Below are 14,956 nucleotides of genomic sequence, written 5' to 3'. Positions count from 1 at the left end.
AGCGATTTTTTTTCTCATTTTCACAAAGACTAAAGGAGAAAAAGCACCGTAAAATTTGTAAAGCAATTTCTCCCGAGTAAAACAATACCCCACATGTGGTAATAACGGGTTGTTTGGAGACACGGCGAGGCTGAGAAGGGAAAGAGCGCTATTTGGCTTTTGGAGCTCAAGTTTAGCAGGAATGGTTTGCGGAGGCCATGTCACATTTACAAAGCCCCTGAGGGGACAAAACAGTGGAAACCCCCCACAAGTGACCCCATTTCGGAAACTGCGCCCATTGAGGAAATTATCTAGGGGTATAGTGAGCGTTTTGACCCAACAGGTTTTTTGCATAAATTATTGGAAATAGGCCCTGAAAATGACAATCTAAATTTTTTCAAAGAAAATGTAGGTTTAGCTAATTTTTTCTCATTTCCACAAGGACTGAAGGAGAAAAAGCACCGTAAAATTTGTAAACCAATCTCTCCCGAGTAAAACAATGCCCCACATGTGGTAATAAACGGTTGTTTGGAGACACGGCAGGGCTGAGAAGGGAAAGAGCGCTATTTGGCTTTTGGAGCTCAAGTTTAGCAGGAATGGTTTGCGGAGGCCATGTCATATTTACAAAGTCCCTGAGGAGACAAAACAGTGGAAACCCCCCACAAGTGACCCCATTTTGGAGACTACACCCATTGAGGAAATTATCTAGGGGTATAGTGAGCTCTTTGACCCCACAGGTTTTTTGCAGAAATTATTGGAAGTAGGCCCTGAAAATAAAAATCAACATTTTTTCAAAGAAAATGTAGGTTTAGCTTATTTTTACTCATTTCCACAAGGACTGAAGGAGAAAAAGCACCACAAAATTTGTAAAGCAATTTCTCCCGAGTAAAACAATACCCCACATGTGGTAATAAACGGCTGTTTGGAGACACGGCTTGGCTTAGAAGGGAAAGAGCGCTATTTGGCTTTTGGAGATCACATCGAGCAGGAATGGTCTGCGGCGGCCATGTCACATTTGCAAAGCCCCTGAGGGGAAAAAACAATGAAAACGCCCAAAAAGTGACACCATTTAGGAAACTACACCTCTTGAGGAATTCATCTAGGGGCGTAGTGAGCATTTTGACCCCACAGATGTTTCATAGATTTTATTAGAATTGGGCAGTGAAAATAAAAACAATCCTTTTTCTTCAATAAGACGTAGCTTTAGCGCAAATTTTTTCATTTTCGCAACAAATAAAGGAAAAAAAGAACCCAACATTTGTAAAGCAATTTCTACCGAGTACGGCAATACCCCATATGTGGTCATAAACTGCTGTTTGGGCACACGGCAGGGCTCAGAAGGGAAGGACCGCCATTTGGAGTGCAGATGTTTCTGGATTGGTTTCTGGGCGCCTGTGGGCCCAAAACAGTGGAAACCCCCCAGAAGTGACCCCATTTTGGAAACTACACCCCTCAATGCATTTACCTACGGGTGTAGTGAGCATGTTAACCCTGCAGGTGTTTTGTAGAAATTAGTGTGAACTCGATGTTGCAGAGTGAAAATGGGATTTTTTCCACAGATATGTGGACAATATGTGCTGCCCAGCTTGTGCCACCATAACGAGACAGCTCTCTAATTATTATGCTGGGTTTCCTGGTTTTAGAAACACCCTACATGTGGCCCTAATCTCTTGCCTGGACAGTCGACCAGGCTCAGGAGTGAAAGCGTACCATGTAAAATTGAGGCCTAATTTGGCGATTTACAAAGTATTGGTTCACAACTGCAGAGGCTCAGATGTGAAATAATAAAAATAAACCCCTGGGAAGTGACCCCATTATGGAAACTGCACCCCTCAAGGCATTTATTAAGGGGTGTAGTGAGCATTTTCACCCCACAGATCTTTTCCATAAATGAATGCGCTGTGGATGGTGCAAATTAAAAATTTATATTTTTCCCTAGATATGCCATTCAGTGGCAAATATGTCGTGCCCAGCTTATGCCACTGGAGACACACACCCCAAAAATTGCTAAAAGGGTTCTCCCGGGTATGACGGTGCCATATATGTGGAAGGAAACTGCTGTTTGGGCACGCTGTAGGGTTCAGATGGGAGGAAATGCCATTTGGCTTTTGGAGCGTGGATTTTGCTTGGTAGTAGTTTTGTTTGGAGTCTTATTGGTGTTTCCGTTTATAATGTAGGGCATATGTAAGCCGGGCGGAGTATATAAGGGGCATAGTCAGGTGGTATAATAACGGGGTAAAAAAAAACAATAAAATAATCCATAGATGTGTGTTACGCTGTGAAGCAATCCTTTCCGCACCGGCCGGTGTCGCACTGATAAATGGTGTCATTTCTTATCCCCCTTTTGGTCCGCACTCGGCACCTTTGTAGTTTGGGGAATTTTGCTGGGAAAGTGTTGTCCTGGTATAATACGGGCACCGTCGCTTCCAGCGGATATGTTTGGGCCCTCCCCTTCCTGGTTCCCTAATTTTAGGTCCTTGAAAAATCGCCTCTTCAAACAGAAGAAATGTTCCCCTCGGGCACAACTGCATATTTTTTTATTTCCTGACTTATTGGAGCCATAACTAATTTTATTTTTCATAGACGTAGCGGTATGAGGGCTGGTTTGTTGCGGGACGAGCTGTAGTTATTATTGGTACCATTTTGGGGTACATGTGACTTTTTGATCACCTTTTATCCTATTTTTTGGGATGCCAGGTAAACAAAAAAATGCAATTCTGGCACAGCTGTTTTCGTTTTTTTTTTATACAGCGTTCACCACGCATTATAAATTACATGTTAACTTTATTCTGCGGGTCAGTACGATCCCGGCGATACCTAATTTATAGAACTTTTTCATGTTTTACAACTTTTTGCACAATAAAATTACTTTTGTAAAAAGAATGTATTTTTTCTGTCGCCAAGTTGTGAGAACCATAACTTTTTAATTTTTTTGTCGACGGAGGTGTATGAGGGCTTGTTTTTTGCGGGACGAGCTATAGTTTTTATAGGTACCATTTTTGGATACGTGCGACTTTTTGATCACTTTTTATTCTAATATTTGTAGGGCAAAGTGACCAAAAAACAGAAACTCTGGTAACGTTTTTTACGTTTTTTTTTACGCTGTTCACCGCGTGCAATAAATAATATAATATTTTGATACCTCCGGTCGTTACGGTCGTGGCGATACCAAATACATATGGTTTATTATTATTTTTCAATAATAAAGGACTTGATAAGAGTAAAAGGGGGATTGTGTTTTATTTGATTACTTGAAACTTTTATTGTTTTCAAACTTTTATTTTGTGCACTTTTTTTTACACTTTTTTATACTTTTTTTACACTTTTTCTCAAGTCCCACTAGGGGACTTGAAGGTCCAACGGTCAGATTTTTTTTTTTCTAATACATTGCACTACCTATGTAGTGCAATGTATTAGATCTGTCAGTCATTCACTGACAGCAAGCCGATTAGGCTTCGCCTCCCGGCGGGGCCTAAATCGGCTTCCATAATGGCAGAGCAGGAGACCATTGTGTCTCCTGTTGCCATAACAGCAGTCGCCAGTCCCGATTGCCTGTCAGGGCTGGCGATCTGCTAGTAACCGCTACGATGCAGCAATCGCTTTCGATTGCTGCATCGAAGGGGTTAATGGCAAGGATCGGAGCTAGCTCCGGTTCCTGCCGTTACAGGTGGATGTCAGCTGTACAGTACAGCTGACTTCCACCGCTGATGACGCCGGATCAGCTCCTGACCCGGCGCCATCTTGCCGACAGCTACGGAAGCCGATCAGGCTCCGCCGCCGGGCGGATCTTGACCGGCTTCGGTGCTAGGCAGACCGGGAGGCCAGTATTAGGCCTCCGGTTGCCATTGCAGCCACCGGAACCCCGGCAATTTCATTACTGGGGTTCCGATGAGCTGCAAACACCTTAAGTGCAGCGATCGCGTTTGAGCGCTGCATTTAAGGGGTTAATGGCGGGGATCGAAGCTAATTTCGGTCCCCGCCGTTACAGCCGGATGTCAGCTGTAAGATACAGCTGAGATCCGGTGATGATGGGACCGGCTCAGCTTCTGAGCCGGTCCCAAACATTTGGCGTACATGTACGGCAAGATGCGGGAAGTCAGTACTTTCCATGACGTACATGTACGGCAAATGTCGGGAAGGGGTTAAGGTAAAAGTAGATGTTAAATCTACTTTTCCCTTAAAGGGAATGTGTTGCCAGAAAAACATGTTTTTTTTTTAAAAAATTAAACATTTAGTGTGTGGGTGATTAAACATTGTTAAAAAATTTTTTATTTTTTTCACGAGTCAGGAAATAGTCAGGAAATATTATAAATTAATTCTAATTTATAATACTACCCATTTTTGGTCACTAGATGGAGCTATTTCCAAAATTGCAGCATTGCAACATTGGGTTAAAAGCCCTCGCTCTAGTGAGCTCTCAGCATCCCCCCCTCCTTTATCCTGGCTAGTGCCGGGATAAACGAGGGGTTTGAACGGTGTAACCTCCTACACTGTGTGTCGCCATTTTTTGAGCTAACACACAGTGTAGTAGGTTTACATACAGTAGTAAACACACACAAACACGAACATACATTGAAATCTCTTACCTGCTCCTGCCGCCGCGGCTCCCTCCGGCCCGTCCGCTCCGTTTGCTGCCGCTGGTCCAAGTGCACAAATCCGGAAGCCGCGACCGGAAGTAGTAATATTACTGTCCGGCCGCGACTTCCGGTCCACAGGAAAATGGCGCCGGACGGCGCCAATTTCGAATTGGACTGTGTGGGAGCGGCGCATGCGCAGTTCCCACACAGACGCCGTACACTGAAGTCAATGGGATGGGAGCCGTTCGCAGTCCCTATGGGACTGTGGCTGCCGTATTCCATGTCTGTATGTGTCGTTAATCGACACAGACAGAAATGGAACAAAAAATGGCAGCCCCCATAGGGAAGAAAAAGTGTAAAAATAAGAAAAAGTAAAACACAAACACACAAATAAATATAAACGTTTTTAATAAAGCACTAACATCTTGAACATATGAAAAAAATTTTGGGTGATGACACTGTTCCTTTAAGAGAAGGTAAGTGTGTACAGTAAAAACTAAACCCAAAAAACATGGAGGAAGCTCAGTTTTCTCAAATTCAACCATTACATGGTACTTTAAATGGTGCCTAAAAAACTACAACTCCTCTCGCAAAAAAATAATCCTTCACACACCACTCCATTGACGTAAAAATAAAAAAGTTATGACTCTAGGAAGGTGAGTGACAAATGAAAAATGGCTTGTATAACCTCTTCAGGCCGAAGCCATTTTAATAGACTTTGAGGGCTTATTTTTTACGGGAGGAGTTGTAGTTTCTATTAGTAGCATCTAAAGTACCATACAATGCACTGGTAAACGGGAAAAAAATTATTTGCGTGCTGAAATTGGAAAAAACTGCGATCCCTTCATGGCTTTTTGGGTTTCGTTCTTACAGATTTCACCGTGCGGTAAAAATGAAAAGGGAACTACATGCTGTGGCTCAATACGATTGCGGAGATACCAGTTTATATAGGTTTTCTTTAATGATACTACTTTCAAAGAAAAAAACTTTTTGGTAACATTTTTTTATTGGTGTAGCCACATTCTAAGAGCCATACGGTTTTTATTTTTTCATCGATTGAGCGGTGTGATGCATATTTTTTGTGGGACGAGCTCTAGTTTTTATAGGTACCATTTTTTGGTACATGCAATTTTTTGATCACTTTTTATTACATTTTTTTTAAGAGCTAAGTTGACCAAAAAACAGCAATTTTGGGGTTTTAAATATTTTTGGGTTCACCATGCGCGTTAAATAACGCTATATTTGAATAGTTCAGAAACAGCTATACCAATTTTGTTAACTTTTTTTTATTTTTTACATTACTTTAGAGGAAAACTGGGAAAAGGTGTTTTTTTTTACTTTTAATTTGTTCTTTTTTCCTTACTAAAAACGATATTTCCCTTTTTTTTGCTAGGGGACATGAACCAGCGATTGTTAGATCGCTGGTACAATACACTGCAATACTAATGTACTAGTATATTGTCATTTCCACAGGCTTCTGTTAAAGTGCAGCTAAACGTTTAACAAACTTCTGACATGTCATAGTAACATGTCAGAAGTTTTGATTGGTGGAGGTCCAAGCACCGAGACCCCACCTATCGCTAAAAGTACGGAGCTGAAGCGCTCGGTACGGGCTCTTAGACTTTCTCCGATACATTGGTTTCAGGAAAAAGCCGAACAGACACGAAGCGGCTGAGCGCTCACACGAGAACTTCAGAAGCTTCATTCTAGCGATTAGTGGGGGTCTCAGTGCTCGGACCCCCACCAATCAAAACCTCTGACATGTCACTATGACATGTCAGAAGTTTCTTAAACGTTTAGCTACACTTTAAGCCCTGCCACATGCAGGACTTAGGAGAGGCAGAGTGAAGGCAGTCTTGGGGGCCTTCATTAGGCCCTGGGCTGCCATGACAACCATAGTGACCCAGCGATCTCATTGCGGGTGGGGGTGACGAGCTGTCAGAGGGGGCCGCCCCCTCTTTTTAACACCTCAGATGCTGCCGTCGTGATTGACCACAGCATTTGAGGGGTTAAACAGCCAGAAATCAGCGCGATCACTGTTTCTGGCCGTTAGTCCCGGGTGTCATCTGTAATACACGGCTGACAGCCGCAGCGTATGGTGCACGCACAGCGCGTGAGCGCTCCATACATCACCCCTCGCACTATGACATATCTGACACAACATTTTGCGGGAAGCAGTTAAGGGGTTGAACAACAGGAACTGGTTCTTTAAGGTTATATTCACGCACAGAAGATGATTTTTTCCGGAAAACCCAAACAATTTAAAGCTCCTGACCTCTTTAGGGTCCCAATGTATTCTGCTTTCTCTCTTCTGTAATGGCTCATTCTGCTTTTACAGAAAACTCTAAACTGTGCCAGATCTGCGAGGTCCAGCGCGGGCCTCTACCTTGCTATGCCCCATGGAGTGAAATATACGTTAGCGAGGAGCTGGCGTAGATTTCCACTATAATTTATGCCACTTTTCTGGGAGAATCCTAATAAATTTGTTGGCTCAGTGGCCACGCCCCTTTCCCCATGACCACGCCCCATTTCTACAAAAGTGTGGAAAGTGGCGCAAAAAAAGGGCAAAAATTGCAATTTGCATCAAAAATGCGACTTTTAATCCCTTTTGCGACTTTTCTACGCCTGGCGTAGAAGAGTTGATAAATGCCCCCCCCCCCCTTAGTGTCTTATGTCTCTGTGTTCTTCTCCTGCCTGTAGTCCTCGCCTTCCTTACAGCTGTACTAGTGACTGGACCGTGAAGTAACAATCATTACCAGATAGAACGTCAGGTCCGCTCATTGTATAATATTACAACAGAGGATGAGGAACGTTTCTTGGGAAGGTCCTTGTATAAACATTACAAGTTGTAGAGTCATTTACTGCTTCACATAAGCTGAGAGACTTTCCTCCGGTTCTGTCCAGATTTCATGGATTTCATGACTAGATGTCACATTATAAAAGCTCTTAGCTGCCATATTTGCGCTCACTTATATATAAACACCGTCAGGGCCGGCCTTAGGTTGGATGGCGCCCTGTGCGGGATTCTCTATTGCCGCCCTCCACAAAATTAACCACATATATAGACACATACTGGAACATATATACTGCACATACATAGAGGGACATATTTAGACAAACAGGCAAATATATATATATATACACACACATTCTGGAATATATACACACAGACACACACACACACACACACACACACACACACACACATTCACATACATACCCATATATACACTGTGCAGATAATGTAGTAGATGTCACCTGCAGTCCTATGTAACACCACAGATATCACACTCTGATAACTATACCCACACATATATACACACACAGAGGCAAACATATATACACACTCACATAGAGACATATATACACACACACACATACTGGAACATATACACACACAAACACAGAGACACATACACACACATAGACACTTACATCTCTTCTTGCTGACAGGATCACAGGTTTCTTGCAGGACGGGCTGTGACGGAGCTTCCTCCTCTGCTCTTGCTCCTCGGCTCTTGTGTAACGAGGAGGAGAGGACAGAATAGGGGCAGAGCCCAGTGTTGCCCCCTACATGCTGGGAGGGTGCAGCGCCCCGTGCCCTCGTACAGGTCACACACACCTAAGACCATCCCTAAACATCGTCTCTTACACAGATCTCAAGTCTCTCACTGTCTATTATCCGCTCAACTGACACCTGCAGTTCTATGGAGACGGCTGGTGCAGAGGAGCTCTGAGGATGGGATCATTCAAAGCGTCCAATCAGAAGCTGCCAACTGGTTTGTACCACTAGGTAAACTACAAGGGTAGGCTCGGACCAAACCAATGACAGTTTTTGTGTTTGTTTTAATAAAGCAACAAGCGGTTATATGTTATACATTTTATATATATATATATATCCAAAAAAGAGAACGTGAAGCAGCACTCAAATAAAGTGAATTTATTCATCCAACATGGAACCACAACGTTTCATCTCCTCTATGAAGGCATTTTCAAGTCACTTTATTTGAGTGCTGCTTCACGTTCTCTTTTTTGGATATCTAACACATAAGGAGAGGTCACGCCTTTATTTTTGAAGCTTTGCACCAGCCTAGTCAGGCATTTGTTCACAGTGCTGCTCCAATCCTCTGCTTTTATACACACAGAAAAATATTGACATTACAGATTTAGGCCCCATGCACATGACCGTAAAAACTCCCGTAATTACGGCCCATAGACTTCTATTGGTCACGGGTACCTTCCCGTATGCTTACGGGAAGGTGCCCGTGCTGTAGAAAAACATAGAACATGTCCTATTTCAGGCCGTAATTACGGCACGGGCAGCCAATAGAAGTCTATGGGGCTCCCGTAATTACGGGTGACTACGTGTGTGCACCCGTAATTACGGGAGCGTTGCTAGGGGACGTCAGTAAATAGTCACTGTCCAGGGTGCTGAAAGAGTTAAACGATCGGCAGTAACTGGCTGCAGTGGTCACATGGACTGCCGCGTCATCCAGGGAGGTCGGACTGGATGTCAAGAAAGGGACGCGTCACCAAGACAACGGCCAAGTAAGTATGAATTTCTTTTACTTTTATTACGGAAAGGGCTGTACCTTCTCTCTATCCTGCACTGATAGAGAGAAGGGGCTGCCGATTAGTGCAGTGCAATTTTGCAGCCAAAAACGTGCCCGTAAATACGGGTGGAATACGGGTTGAATACGTGTGACCAAGGACCCGTATTTATGCCAGTATTTACGTGTGGACAAAAATACGGTCATGTGCATGGGGCCTTATGGGGTGATTTGGTTTCTTTGAAACGGCAGCGCTTTAAGTCTTTTTATTTCTGTCAGCGAGTTAATTGTAAAGATAAAGATTCGCCCAATATCCACGTTTTAATGTTCTGTTAGTGTCTTCATCATACTGGACGGGGGAGATAATGTGATTGATAGAAGATAAGCGGCGGTTTCCCTATTTATGGCGGTATCACAACAGTAACCACATTGGCCTCTCACATTATTAATGAATTGCTGCGAGGCCTCCCCTCCTGAATAGTGGATGTATGTAACGTATAGGGTAAGGGCACACAGGGGGGATACGCTGCGTAAAAGTACACAGCGTATCCGCCATGGGAGCCGCAGGGAATTTCGCCAGAAAAACTGCACAGAATTGTGGTGCAGTTTTTCGTTTGGAATCTCCACTGCGGAAATAATGCTAGAAAAATAAACACTTTTTTCAGATTCGTGATTTTTGCAGGCGGAATCGCAGCTTTTCCATTGCAAAAATCACAACATTTGCCTATTTGTTGCGAGTTTTACCCCCCATTAAATTCAATGGAAAAAACCTGAAAGAGAAGAGCAGCGATTCCGCAGCATAAAGTGACAGGATGCGGATTAAAAAAACGCACCGCAGGTCAATTTATGAAACGGTTTCTCAGCATATTTGTTAAAATTTCATCCACTCTGCGGTTACTATAATACGCAATTAAATCAGTTTTCGAAAATCAACAGTGTTTACTCTGAGGGTATGTTCACACGCTAAAGTAAAATCGGCTGTAAAATGCGGATGTTTTTTTAAGCTGTTTTATTGACACAATGAAAAACGGCTCCAAAAAGGAAGTGACATGAGCTTTTTTTTTCACAAAGCGTTTTTTTTACTACAGGGTGTAATCAGGAGCGTAGCTGGGGATGGCAGGGGGGGGGGGGGGCATGTGCCCGGCCATCAATGGCGGATTATCATGGTACATTGTAGTTTTGACGCGATTTTGCCGCAAATCGCGGCAAAAAAACGCGATGAAACAGCATTGTGTATGTCCTGCAAAAGGACCTTTAGACATAAGGTCACATGACCTCATCTCTGAAGTTCTTACTATTGCTTAGAGACCTGCTGGTCACATGACCTCATCTCTGAAGTTCTTACTATTGCTTAGAGACCTGCTGGTCACATGACCTCATCTCTGAAGTTCTTACTATTGCTTAGAGACCTGCTGGTCACATGACCGCAGGACTTCAGCAGCAACAGCGAATCCACAGAGAAGACTGACTATGTAAGTATAAGGGGATTGATTTGTTTAATGGGACTGTATTTAGGGGTCTGGTGTGGGGACTGTATTTAGGGGTCTGGTGTGGGGTCTGTATTTAGGGGGGCTGGTGTGGGGTCTGTATTTAGGGGGTCTGGTGTGGGGTCTGTATTTAGGGGGCCTGGTTTGGGGACTGTATTTAGGAGGTTTGGTGTCTATTAGTTTAAGGGGTCTGTATTTAGGGGGTCTGGTCTGGGGTCTGTATCAGATTAAGGGATTTAGGGTCTGTATATTTAGGGGTCTGTGTTAGTTTAAGTGATCTGGGGTCGGTATTTAGGGGGTCTGTTTTAGTTTGAGGTCTGTGTCGGTATTTAGGGGGTCTGTATTTGGGGGTGTGATCTGTATTTGTTTATGGGGTCTGTATTTAGGGGTCTGTATTAGTTTTGGGGTTTTTATTTAGGGGTCTGTATTAGTTTAGGGGGTCTGGTCTGAGGTCTGTATTAAGGGAGTCAGGTCTGGGGTTATTATTAGTGTAGGGGGTCAGGTCTGGTGTCCGTATTTAGGGGTCCGGTCTGAGGTCTGTATTTATTCAGGGTGCTTGTGATGGGGGTCTGTATTTGTTTAGGGGGTCTGGTCTGGGGACTGCAATAGCTTAGAAGGTCTGGGGTCTGTAGGTATTCTATAATCTAGTCTGTGGTCCAATTTTATTAGTATGAGTAAAAGGGGTTGTCCAGGCACGTGGATAGGTCATCAGTATAAAAAACGGTCTGTGCCCGCACCACCCCTTTAATGTATGGTCCTGGGCCTTGGTGTCTAAATTTGTGTGTTTCTATAGGGGCTGGAAATGGCTGCAGAAGTGATGGGCAAAGATGTCTAATCAGGAGAAGTCGCCATAACGGTCTGTGCCAGATGGAGAAGAAAAGAAAACGGCACCCATCAGAGAAGACGTCACTGGATCTATAGGGGATCTCCTCTCCTGACATGTCTGTTGCAGGTAATTCTTGTATTCTACATATTTCTGTGTACCCAGAGCTAATAGACAAATGCGTGTTACCATTCCCATTGTCAGAAGGAGGTGTCCCTACACCGTGTGATACTGTCAGCGATGGTTGGAGACTGTCAGTATGTAGGGACACAGCCCTTTAACAAGGGGAATCGTAACAACCATTTGTCAATGCTCACACAAAAAGGTGGTGTTCACTATAGACACGGCAGAGCGGCGGTAGGGAAGGGGGGCCCAAGTTTGTGGAACAGCCCATGGCCTATGGTCTACTTAATCCACCACTGCCGGCCATTCAGCCAGCGCCTTTCTACAAGTGAAGCTGCTCGATACTTTGCGCCGCTTGCATCGTTGAAAGGCGCTGATTGGCAGAGAAGCGTTCAACCCCAGGAGACCTGCGCAGAAGAGAGCAGGTCTCCATTGCTGCCGGACGGCGTGGGAACGGGATTAAGGTGAGTTTGAATAGTTTGTTATTTTATCGTAATAAAAAAGTGTGTGGCATTATCTACGGGTGTGGATTTATCTACAGGGGGGGCTATATACTGGTGTGGGCTATCTGTGGAGCACTATACACAGGGTGGGCTATATCTACAGGAGGCTATATCTACAGGGGGCTATCTGTGGAGCACTATATACAGGGGTGGGCTATATCTACAGGGGGGCTATATACAGGGTTGGGCTATACGTGGAGCACTATATACAGGGGTGGGCTATCTGTAGAGCACTATAGGGGGAGCTATATGTGGGACACTATACAGAGGTGGGCTATATGGGGGCACTATCTACAGGGGGCTCTATGGGGGGCACTATCTACAGGGTGCTCTATGGCAGGCACCATCTACAGGGGGCACAGTGTGTGTGTGTGGGACATGGTGTATGGTGCTATTATAATTAGAGGTGCAGTGTATGGCGCTATTATATTTAGGGGCGTAGTGTGTGGTATAATGAGAACTTTATCTTTGTTTATAGGTGTAGAAATGTAGGAAAAGTGAGAAGCTGAAGACATCTGAGAAGCAAACTGCAGAAATGGGTTGTGGCCGGGAGAAGTCATCATAGAGGTCTGGACCGGATGGAGAAAAAGATCTAGAATCTGAGACGTCACCGGCGAGTCACTTAATGTAAATGTTCATTCTGCCTCTAATCAGCACTGTAGTCACTGTATGATTTGCAGCGAGATGATGGGTGGTGTGATTTTTTTTTTTTTGTGAAACAGCATCTCCCATATCCTTACCATTGTTCGGACCATGCTGGGAGCTGGAAACAATTTAGTGTGAACCTATACGTCAGGGGTTCCACTAAATTGAGCTGTATTTGTGCTGGTGCTTTATATATGTACTGAGCTTGGTTCTGGGGCTGTATTTATGTACTGAGCACTATTCTGGTGTTGTGTATAGAACTATATTGCTTGTAAAATGTACAAATGTTTTTATGCTCGAGTTACATAAAAAGAAATGTGGAAAATAAATGACACGTCGACTGGTAGAGAAAACAAACATTGCGAGGGGGAAGGAGATGTCGGGAAAGAGGTTGGGGGGGGGGGCGCCAAACTGAATCTTTGCCCCGGGTACTGGAGAACCTAGCTACGCCTCTGGTGTAATATTGTCTCATGCCTCCCATCCAGCAGATGGCACCGCGGGAGCGCCATGAACACTCACCCCTGCAGCCGCACCATCCTGACCTGCCTCGGGTCCCCTGGAAGAGCTCCAGGCGGGCTCTCCAGGTGAGCTTGCCGCGCTGGAGGCAGAAGAAGACGCCTCCGTCTGCTGAACCGCCAATGAAGGAAGCCTTTCTTGCCGACCGGGCCCATGTTGCTCTATCGGCCTCTTCATTCGACTGCGGTCACACAGGCCGACTGCCCACCGCACGCTGCTCTGGATGCCAGGGGCCCGACCGCTCCTTCCTGCTGCCCTCACCCACACACCGGAAACTGCCGCCATCTCTCCCACCGGCCTCGGACCGTCCACGCCACTGCTCCCGGCCTCCGGAACCTCCACAGCAGGTAAGGGGGGGGTCACACTCCGTCTGCGCCGTGGAACCGGCGATGTAGGGCTGAGGCGCTCAGGCGGCCTGGAAAGCAGAGCCCTGGGGGGACACCCACAAGGGCCCCTAACTGCTCCTGCACCCACCCTAGCCCCTTCTCCACTGCCTGTACCCTAATCCTCTCCAGCAACTGCTCTAAGCCCTCCATCTATAGTCTAGGCCCTAAACTGACACAAAAACTGATGGCTACCCTGACACTGGCTGCACACACCTCCTCACAAACTTTTTCAAGCCATAAAATGGCTTCCTTGCCTACTACCTATATATATATATATATATATTCCCTAACTCCACCCCCAATACCCCCAGCCCCCCAGTAACGTTCCTAACTTAAACCCACCCACCAATCTATAATCACAATGCCCCTCTACTTGACCCCTTGCAGGCCCAGAACCATCATGACCGCCCTCTGTCCAGCTTTGCTTAGCTCTGGGCTCACAATAGCGACTGTGGCATCTGAGGTGTTAAGAACAGGGGTGACCCCCTCTAATAGTCCATCGCCCAACTCAACGGCGTGATCGCAGGCTGCCGATGATTGGCATGGCAACCTGGGGCCCTAATGAGGGGCCCCAGGTCTGCCATCTCTGCACTCCTATTAAGACTTGCCTCCGGCAGGGATCACGATATACTTCAGTACATTAGTAGTGCAATAGTATCATGCAAGCGATGCAATGATTGCTGGGTCAAGTCCCCTAAGGGGATGTAAAACAAAGGTTTATTTTTAAGTTAAAAAATAAATAAATTACCCTCTAAAGCAGGGGTTTCAAGCAAGCGGCCCGCATGTGGCCCCTGACGCTGTCATCTGCGGCCCGTGGGACACAGAGCCGCTAGTGCAGGCTCTGCTCTGGGATTCTGTGGAATTCCCTGACATCGATGTCCACATATGGACAGCGATGTCTGGGGCTTCCCCAAAGCCAGAGTCCCACGCAGAGCGCTAGTATAGCCTCTGCTCCGGGACTCTGCGGAATTCCCTGACATCGCTGTCCATATATGCAGAGTCCCGGGCAGAGCGTTAGTATGTCTGGGGCTTCCCCAGAGCTGGAGTCCCGGGCAAAACGCTAGTATAGGCTCTGCTCCGGGACTCTGGGGAAGCCTCTGACATCGCTGTCCAGTATCTACAGACGGCACTGTGGCGTTATCTACAGACGGCACTGTGGCGTTATCTACAGACGGCACTGTGGCGTTATCTACAGACGGCACTGTGGCGTTATCTACAGAGGGCACTGTGGCGTTATCTACAGAGGGCACTGTGGCGTTATCTACAGAGGGCACTGTGGCGTTATCTACAGAGGGCACTGTGGCGTTATCTACAGAGGGCACTGTGGCGTTATCTACAGAGGGCACTGTGACGTTATCTACAGAGGG

At 45.6% G+C, this 14,956-nt stretch overlaps 1 long non-coding RNA gene across 1 annotated transcript; it reads left to right on the top strand.

Annotated features, from left to right (window-relative positions):
- The first annotated feature begins 10,515 nt into the window (after positions 1–10,515).
- LOC142728945 (uncharacterized) lies at positions 10,516–12,959 on the top strand. The gene is made up of 3 exons (XR_012877880.1): positions 10,516–10,578; positions 11,387–11,545; positions 12,521–12,959. It is a non-coding gene; the product is annotated as an uncharacterized LOC142728945 (long non-coding RNA).
- Positions 12,960–14,956: the final 1,997 nt, after the last annotated feature.

This window comes from Rhinoderma darwinii, unplaced genomic scaffold (genome assembly GCF_050947455.1).
Source record: "Rhinoderma darwinii isolate aRhiDar2 unplaced genomic scaffold, aRhiDar2.hap1 Scaffold_70, whole genome shotgun sequence".
Lineage (NCBI taxonomy): Eukaryota > Metazoa > Chordata > Amphibia > Anura > Rhinodermatidae > Rhinoderma > Rhinoderma darwinii.
The sequence above is the reverse complement of the archived record's forward strand: the minus strand, read 5'-3'. Positions and strand labels throughout refer to the sequence as shown.